The 9,699-nt window shown below is 44.6% G+C and overlaps 1 protein-coding gene across 1 annotated transcript in view; it reads left to right on the top strand.

Moving 5' to 3' along the window:
• Positions 1–1,183: 1,183 nt before the first annotated feature.
• bcar3 (BCAR3 adaptor protein, NSP family member) overlaps positions 1,184–9,699 on the top strand; it is an 89,665-nt gene continuing 81,149 nt past the window's right edge. Inside the window, exon 1 of the mRNA XM_042056487.1 lies at positions 1,184–1,365. The gene's annotated coding sequence lies outside the window, so the exon portion shown is untranslated. The remainder of the gene's footprint in view (positions 1,366–9,699) is intronic.

Below are 9,699 nucleotides of genomic sequence, written 5' to 3'. Positions count from 1 at the left end.
GGAAATTATTCGTCATCCATGTCTTTATATCTCTTATACATGTGTCAAGTTTGCCTAACGGTGTTAATTCATCAGGTTTTATGGAGAGGTATAGTTATGTATCATCTGCTAAACAACAGGGGCCTCAGTACTGAGACTTGAGGCACTCCACATTTTACCATAATCTGGGTGGATGGTTTATTATGGACCTGTACAAATTGTTGACGGTTAGGAAGGTATGATCTAAACCAGTGTTTTTCGACCTTTTTTGTGCCACGGCACACTTTTGACACTTAAAATGTCCCTGTGGCACACTAACACACTAATCCTGTGTGAAGAAAAAATAAACATACCATAGCCTAAAATTTCAAATAATACACAGATATGGCCTTATAACTGTATAAATGAAAATAACTGTTTTGTGAACTTTATTCAACATAGCCAGTGATTTAGGCAAAATGTATGGTGTTAATTATAGTGAAATATACAAATTCACAAAAATAGGTTTAAAACAGGTAAAAAAAAAATGGAGACATAATTTTTCTCCATGTTCAATGACCTCTAAAGACAGTCCAACCACTCTCCAAAAAATAACATTTCAATCCCACAGAAACCACATGATTAGGCCTACCACATGATTACCACAGAAGCCCCCTGACTATTGCCACTGATGTAAATGATCACATAATATTCAATATTACTGATGGCGTCAAGGTGGTGGGGGCCCCCAAACCAAATATTTTTTTTAAAAATCGCAAAAGGACGACAAAAGTATCGAAATCGAGATTTTTCACTTGCTATTGGTATTGAAACAATAATGTTGATATCGTGACAACAGGAGTTGGGGATGTGTCCCCACCAAAGCTAAGACCAAACCTACCCTTGCATCTATGCCATTAATTATATGCAAAATAAGTTAAACGAGTAGTTTCGAGTTGACGTTCCGGCAACTTCAAAAAGGCACAGGGTTGAGGGATAGCAAAGTTTATCTTTCTGAAGGTGACCCTGGTCGTAAATATAAACGTTCTTGTTATGTTTCACAGAGCCTGTTTGCAGGGCAAGACCACGGGAGCTGGAATGGAATGTCTAATAGCTACGTCTATGCAGCATCTCCTTGACGGACACGCGCTCTAGTGAAAGCATGAGCCAGCGAGTTGCATTTCAAACATCAGCTCGAGCTTCCGTAACGCGCGGAGGTGCGCACGCCCCGGGAGGTGATAATCTGTAGGCTCTATCTGTCCAACGAATCATCAGAACAGATTTAGGGCGACTTGGGAGACGAAGAGTGACAATTCGAGTGCATAACGACTCGATGCCGCGTTTGGCACTGTGAAATTTGGACAACTTTACTGCCCCCCTTCACCTGCATCTTCATAAGGACCAACGGTAAGATGAGTCATTTTCTATGGAGTGCTATCGTTGCTGCTGTATTCCACGGGCGTGGGTTGCGGTGTGATCTGTCTCATTTAGTTGGGTGAAACTTTAGTGAAGTAGCAGGCAACTTAGTGTTTAATTTATTTTGACGATGACCGTTATTGCACAAACACAAAGGAGTCAATTCAGAAGTTTCCCAGAGGACACCTGCGAGCTCTGATCTAAGTGATTTATAGCAGGGATCTGTAAACACATGCACGTCCACAAAAATGTTCGAGTAGCATCAACATGAGAGTTGGGTGGACTGTGTGCTACTGTGTAAGAGCATTGTTATTCTAGACAAACATATTGTTTTGGGAGGTAGGTTAGCCTACTGTACTTTTGTTGGTTTGGTTTCTGACTTATTCCCATTGTGTTCAGTTTTAAATGACTATTTTATTGATCAAGCATTATTTTGTATCGAGTCTCTATGTGAGGCTCCATAAGCACTTAGGTGCACTGGAAAAAAAACACTGTCGCTTATGCGGCTTTCTCACATGTACTCTCATAAGTTCAGTCATGCAGCGTAATAACGGGGATTCTCACTTTCTACTGACCCCTGGGCGGGGGGGGCAGCTGTGCCCCTCTCCACCTCCCTCATACAGAGTCACGCTCAGCCTGAGTGGGCTTAGTACGCACATCATCAGACGGATGAAAAAAATCACATCGATTGTTCATACTCCAGGGCACATGAATGACGGGGTTAGACGTGGTGTTGTTTGCACCTCAGCTTGGGGAGGGGAGGGTCAGGCATCAACCGCGTCATAGCGCAACAGCATGTGAGCTTTTCACGTGGCGAGGGGTGCCTATAGTTCCACAGATCATGAAGGCGGCATATGTTCCCTTGAGTTAAGAACACAGCAGGTTCTAACATATAGGCTGCCCCTCTTGTGGTATGATACAGAACGAGGAGAAGTATGGAGGAGGTTCCAGAACACACACTTTTCCAGAGTATGATTCAGTAACATCAAAATAATCCAAAGATCCAAAGTCCACATATTACACTCTTAGATTCAATTCTGATTCAATTCCAATTTTATTATGTAATATACAATGATGTATACTATTGAAAGGTATTTTTTACATGAAGTACATAATTGTGAATTGGGCCTGCCATTTGTTTATGGGAAGTCATAATCTAATTCTGTGTTGCTGCAGAGGGCTGAGCAAGGAGACTATTCATTAAATGTTCTAAATTCAATTTGTGATATTGACAGTTGTGGGCCAGTTGTTCGGGAGAGACCAGTCTACACCAGTGGCACTGGTGCAGTAGATTAGTGAATGTCCTTCCAATGACTCCAGTTTTGCACCATCAGCGTCTCTGTGCTCCTAGCTGCTACCTGAACTCCAGTTTGGATTTTTCATCTCGCTAAGTGAGACGTACAAGGTGATGATCAAGGAGGAATCCGAATCTGAGGTTATGCTTGCACTTTTGACTTGAGATAATGGCATCCTACACAGTCTTCACTTTTACTTACAAAGCAAAAAGTGATGATCTCTGAGGTTCTGTTCAGTTACTTCAAAAGACACTCAAATGTTCCTAATATTACTGTGTTAGATTTAAACAAGTGGGCTTTCACCAGTGAATCACCATTACAAAAATGTGCACAGTGAAGTGTTGGTCAGCTTCAGTCTTGCATTCCTTTGGATGTCTTAATCAGGAACTCTGTGCTGAAACGTTGGCCTCTTGACACTCAGCTGTGTGTGTTACTCACACACAAAGCAGATTTTCCTTCTCATCTATTTTATTTTGGATTGCATGCTGACGGGTGGGTGATACAAGGATTCCTATGTAGTGGGCCTAATCTCCTTGTAGCTCTCAGAGATGACGTTGGGCAATATGCAGGAATGGTGTTGTCCTCTTGAAGAACAGTTGTTCATGATGGTAAAATAAAATGTCATTGAATAGCCTGAGCTGTGATTTCAGATAGAGATAATTTTGAAATACATGCAGGCTAGCAGGGAAAAGTCAAGGAGTTCAAGCATAAAGTCCTGAGACGTTGTCCTTTTGCTTGTCACTGCAGACCAGAGGGATCTCGTAACCAATGTTTTGATATTGAGTTTCTGAGCTTTCCTGTTTTGAGTAGGAGACTGAGCTGTTCCCATGTAGGTCAGACTAAGAAAAGTTATGCCTGATCCGTTTGCTTTTCCATCACGGTTGTGACACGGCATCACCACAGCCGGTTCCTTTAATCAAGGGACACCCAAGCGAGCTGTGCTTTTACTAAAATGCTAGGAAATAAACCAAACAAATAACAACAGCTGCAGCACTCAACACCGTGATGCCGTGTTTGAAAGATATGAAGGGGGCTCCGCACAATTAGCTTAGCTGTGAATAAACACTGCAATGAGGTGGAGAGGTGCAGTGAAGGACGCAACAGTATCCAGCGAATCGGTGTGTGTGTGTCTGTGTGCGCGTGTTTGTTTGTGTGTATGTGCGTGTATGTGTGTGTGTCTATGTGTGTGTGTGTGTGTGTGTGTGTCTGTGTGTGTGTGTGTGTTCAGGGGGGGGGGCTGTCTCAGTGGTGTTTACTGCGCTCTAAACAGCTGCTCTTCTAACGCTATCTGGTGAACGTGAGTCAGGAGTAGCAGAGGCATCCGGAGAGAGCGTATAGTTAGCATCCTCCACCCTTAGCACCAAGCACCAACTATGCCCGGCATGCTGTGATTCAGAGCCAGGGCCGTAGGGAGGAGGTCCCACTCCCCTGCTGGATTGCACAACCTGGGAGATGCACCATGGTGCCATGGTGTTCAACGCAGAGAGAGATTAGGAGGGAGAGGGTCAGTCTTGAGCAATACAAGTCTGCTTCTTCTTCTTCTTCTTCTTTTTTTTTTACTTTTTAATTTGAGACCGAGCCAATAACACTGATTTAACTCGTCTACAGACTCTAGTCAATAGGCTCATTAAAGGAGATGACGCCATCTTTAATCAGTTGGCTCTCACAGCCCTTTCACGAAGTTAGGTTTGTCAATATCCAGTCTGGTCCTCAGCATCACAGTCCATGGCATGCAGGACTAATGTATGAATATGCACACGAATAAAAGTTTGTATACATTGTAAACATTGTATTACATCTGACAGCTGCTGTGATGGTTTTACACTCACAGACACATTTATGTTACATAGCATAGTTCATACATCATTAATACACACACACACACACACACACACACACACACACACACACACACACACATCTGTACTGCAAATACAACACATGCATTCTATACAGAATACATCCAGTACAGTACAGTACACACACACACACATATACACACACACACACATACAAGCACACAAACATATATACATACACATACACACACCATGTGCAGGGCCATGGTGAGTTTCCCCTCATCTGTTCCGCTCATTAGCACCAGAAGCATTTGTGTGCCACTCCAGACCTCCCACACTCTCTCTCTCTCTCACACACACACACACACACACACACACACACACACACACACACACACACACACACACACACACACACACACACTCTCACACACACACACACACACACAAACAGCAGGGATCTGCTCACCAGTCTGGAACAATGACATCACTGTACAGGCACATTCTTCAGTGGGGCACTAGTGTTCTCATGGGCTTGGTCTGGTCCGTGCCATCTCCTGCTTCCTCAGGGGGTATTCTGAACTCCCTCATCTTAAACGAATCAAATCAAACCCACCAAATGTCTGATCATGTTACCTGAACACAATTCATGATTTTAACTTTTACACTGATTCTGTTGATGCTGAAGGTGTACAGCACGCTTTCTCAGCTGACTGTGTGTGTGTGTGTGTGTGTGTGTGTGTGTGTGGGCACCAAAAGCCTCTCGCTCTGATTGGTGTGACGCCATTGTATCCGTAGTCCTTTTTCCTCATGGTAGTGAATGACCAGAGGCCCTGCTGCTCCAGCTGAAAGCTGGCTGCTGTGTGAAGGTGTCTCCAACTGTCCCAGCACAACAGGGCTGGCAGGCAGCCTTCGGTCAGTGTGTCTGTAAATGGCTGCAGCTGTGAGATCCTGAATGCGCTCTCTCTCTCTCCCTCTCTCTCTCTACCACTCTCTCCCTCTTTCTCTCTCTCTCCCACTCTCTCCCTCTCTTTCCCACTCTCTCTCCCTCTCTCTCTCTCTCCCACTCTCTCCCTCTCTCTCTCTCTCTCCCACTCTCTCTCCCTCTCTCTCTCTCCCACTCTCTTTCCCACTCTCTCTCCCTCCTTCTCTCTCTCTTTCTCTCTGTGCTCTGCGTGCCACCTTCATGTGGGTTTGACAGGGCGGGAGAGGGGAGAGGGGGTGGAGGAATTCTTGGGGGAGCAGGGGGGAGATGCAATCACTTGCGTTGACGTCACAGTTCATGATTGGAATAATTGGAAGAGAAAAAGGGCTTCAGCACCATGGAAATTAGAGACAGATGAGGTTACACACGTGCTGGTGGCAACCTGTCTGTCATAAAGACCCACATGAGATCAAGAGGATTCGAACTGCACCAAACTGTGATCGAGATGGTTCAGACCCATGTGAGGCCAGGTCAGAATCTGGATATGTATCCCGGCCTTGATACGTGCTGAAGCCAGCTGCTTTCTGGGAGGGAGGGCACTTGAGCAGTTACAGTAATACATTAAAAAGTGTTTAAACCTTTTAGAATCCTCTGATGCACGAGGATCCTGTGAGGCCGATTCTGCACTACAGCTGGATTATAAGACCCGTCTGAGCCTGGTCTTTAGATCCCATTGAGATGTGAGAGACCTGAGCTGGTCTATATGTGGGACTAGTCTCAGCCAGGGGTGTTGGGGGGGCTTCAGTAGAGAGATGGCACTCGAAAAAAAATAAAAAATAGTGAAATTATGATATTAGATTATACTCTTTCATTGGGTTTTGGCCCACAATTTCTGGCGATGCCCCTGGTCTCAGCTAGTCAGTGGGAAGGGTAGACATCAATATGAAACCTCAGGGCACATAGTCCTCATGACCCATGAAGTGTGTGAGAGCAGTCAGTGCTGCTTTGTGGGACGCTTCCAAACCCCATCTCAAAGGCTCAAGTGAGGAAACAGGAAGCTGGCTTCTGTATTGGCCCAAACAGGAAGCACAAGGCTGTGTGGCGAAGAGGTTCACACGTGCATCTGCTCAGGGGACTCTGTGTGTGTGTGTGTGTCTGTGTGTGTGTATGTGTGTGCGTGTGTGTGTTTGTGTTGGGGGTATTGTCTCCTTGCCGACAGCCCACAACAATAAGTTCCTGTTCCACCATAATGTCATATTCGTAGTCTCCCAGTCTGTCAGGCAGACCTCCTGCAGCTTGTTCACATGTGTGCGGTTTCAGCAGAGCATGCCGAAGTATTACTGTAATGCACTGCTCTCTCTCTGAACTTATGGTTTGCTTGGGAGAGGCCTGTGTTTCCAATATAAAGACCCCTGCTCACACCGCTATACTCTGTCCACCTTTGGTGAACCAGGAGAATAAACAGACCAGCAGTTCACAGGATGAAAACCCCTGAGCTTGGGGCTCTCTAACCATCTTACGGAGGCCAGTCTAGTGTGGTTGCACGGGAGATGACGGCAGGGGAAAAGGCCGTGATGGAAAATGCTGATGCGTATCGAGCGCGGTCAGGATGCTGCTTGCGTTGCAGTCAGGGTGGGTGAAAAGGGGGGTGTCAGCGGGGGGGACCCCTCACCTCGGGGACTTGTGACATCACATATGGGCCCGTAATGTGATTGCAGAGCTGACGAAGCCTCGCGGTAGTGCACCCACCCTGCTGCTCTTAAGGGGATTAGACCACACTGGCACACAGACACACACACATGCGCACACATGCACACACACACACACACACACACACACACACACACATGCGCGCACACACACACACACACACACACACACACACACACACACACACACATGCGCGCACACACACACACACACACACACACACACACGCATGCACATACATGCGCACACACACACACACACACACACACACACACTCAGCTGAGAGTCCATCAGAACATCATACCTTATCAGTGTCATCTTGGGCCAACCTCAGCAGCCCTGGAGGAGGTCGATGTATATAAACTCCTCCATCACTCACATTCTCTATCTATGAATCTCATCTGACTTTGTCCCTCATCATGGTTGAGGTGAATTACAAGACAAGATCACTCCAACCTTGGACTGATGTTCCTGATAGATGTGTAATCTGAAACACTGCAGTCTAGTGTCACCATGTCCTTGGGTATGAAGTAGATCATACAGTAATTGAAAGGGTAATGCTGCAGCTTAGAGATTGCTCTTTGGGCCACACTTTACATTAAGAGGTTGTATTTGTCATATACTGAATACTTACTGAAAAGAGGCAGCACAGAGATCCTGTCTAAAACCAGTGAGCTAACTGGTGTTATTTCAATATACTGGTAGTAAATATACCGTAATACACTAATAATACACTACATTGTACTGATACGAAGTGTGGCTATTAAAAATCACAGTATTGGCTAATTAGTCTCATTATTATAGAATTACTAGCACAATTGTGATGAGGGAAACTTAGCATACTCATACAGTAACTCATATAATAAGTATCATTATTTAATTGCAACACATCTTATATTATGTTCATGTATGTATGTATATGTAGTTAGTGAGGTTCCCCCTTCATTGTGAAGTGTTTTGAGTGTCTAGAAAAGCGCTATATGTGTTGTTATTGTTCACCATTGAGTAAGTATGTAAAAGACATAATATAAAGTGAGATCATTGTGTTTCCAAATCTATGGTGATCAAGTGGTTTAGGTCATCTGCTCCTGATTTGACCTCCCCTTTTCAATTAGCTGACCTCCAGCGAGCCCAGTACCACTGCTTTGGCCACCCATGCTCTGTTGGTCAGTAGTGCTCATTAAAAGGGATGACGGCATCTTTAATCAGTAGTCTTTCACATCCCCCTAATAAATAGACTCATCAATATTCAAGGAGTTTCTCCCAAGAATGGAGTTGAAGTGTCTCTTAAAATTATATCACTTGCTAGGACTACTTAGGAATCTCAGTCTTTGCCAAGTCCAACTTTCCAAATTTTCTCTATGTGATTCAGTGAAATAATTACCCCATGTGTAGTCTAAAGATTTAACAGTCTCTTGGCAAACATTTATCACCACATCATCAAACTATTTCTGTCCTGGTACTTTCCCATCTTAGCTATTTGCAGTATACCATCATTCTACCTCAAGGAAGTAAATTCATATAGTTTTTAAAAGTCTGTACATTTAAAGGTGCACAATGTTTTTGTTTGTCAATGTATAAAATGCTTTTAGAGCTACAACATGATTCTAAAGGCACTGTGAAAAGATAGCATTTCTTGTTTTTGTTTTTTGTTTTTTGTTTACATTACTCTTTTTGTATCTCTTTATTGTGTGGTTTAGAAGTACATGGTTGTTTTCCTAAAAGATGCTTTTTCTTGCCACCCAAACACATGTTAATTTATTCTGCAGAGAACATTTTTAATCACGAATAACAAAGAGCCTATAAACTATAGTGTAACCCATGCATTTACTGTACTTCCTATGGTCATCATGTTATTGCAAACTGAAGCAACCTCTATGTTATTTGTATGGGGTGTGAAAAAAGCAGTAGCTGTCAACACATGGTCATAAGACCAATGACTGACATTGATGACTGTGCTTGAGCCGTCACACAACCCCACCCCACCCTACCCCCATGGTGGGATGGTTGCACTCCTTCCCTTATTGCCCCGGCCTCGGGTGATCCTCATAGACATACAGAGCACATCTGGGGCAGCTGCAGTTACATCTTTACTGCCATATTGTTCTCTGGTGTTTTTACGATCCCCTTCCAGTGCCTGCCTTGTCTCTTTTATAGGCTATTGTTTGGGAATATATCACACAGGCTCACCACATAGAAAGGAGAGGAGCAGAGAGAAGAGAGGAGAGGAGAAGAGATGAACAGAGAGAAGAGAGGAGAGGAGCAGAGAGAAGAGAAGAGTGGAGAGGAGAGGAGAGGAAAGGGGTAGAGGAGATGACAGGGGAGGAGAGGAGGGGAGCGGAATCCTGTCCTAGCTGGGCTTGGTCTCTGTCGTCTCGAGTAATTCATGAGTTTGTCAGGAGAATGAGGAGCCATGCTGCTGCTATGAGCTCAGGTCAGTTAGGGTGTCTGAGGGAGACACCTAATTATTTTTGCTGATGAGATTGAGACGGGTCGTCTGAGGGACCTTCCAGCCACCCATCAGTCTTTAGCTGTGGTCAGCAGAAGAGGCGCTGCTGTATCGACTCAGGTTGCTCTTGCCCCAATTCAGGCAGCT

This window comes from Alosa sapidissima, chromosome 12 (genome assembly GCF_018492685.1).
Source record: "Alosa sapidissima isolate fAloSap1 chromosome 12, fAloSap1.pri, whole genome shotgun sequence".
Taxonomy (NCBI): Eukaryota; Metazoa; Chordata; class Actinopteri; order Clupeiformes; family Clupeidae; genus Alosa; species Alosa sapidissima.
The sequence above is the reverse complement of the archived record's forward strand: the minus strand, read 5'-3'. Positions and strand labels throughout refer to the sequence as shown.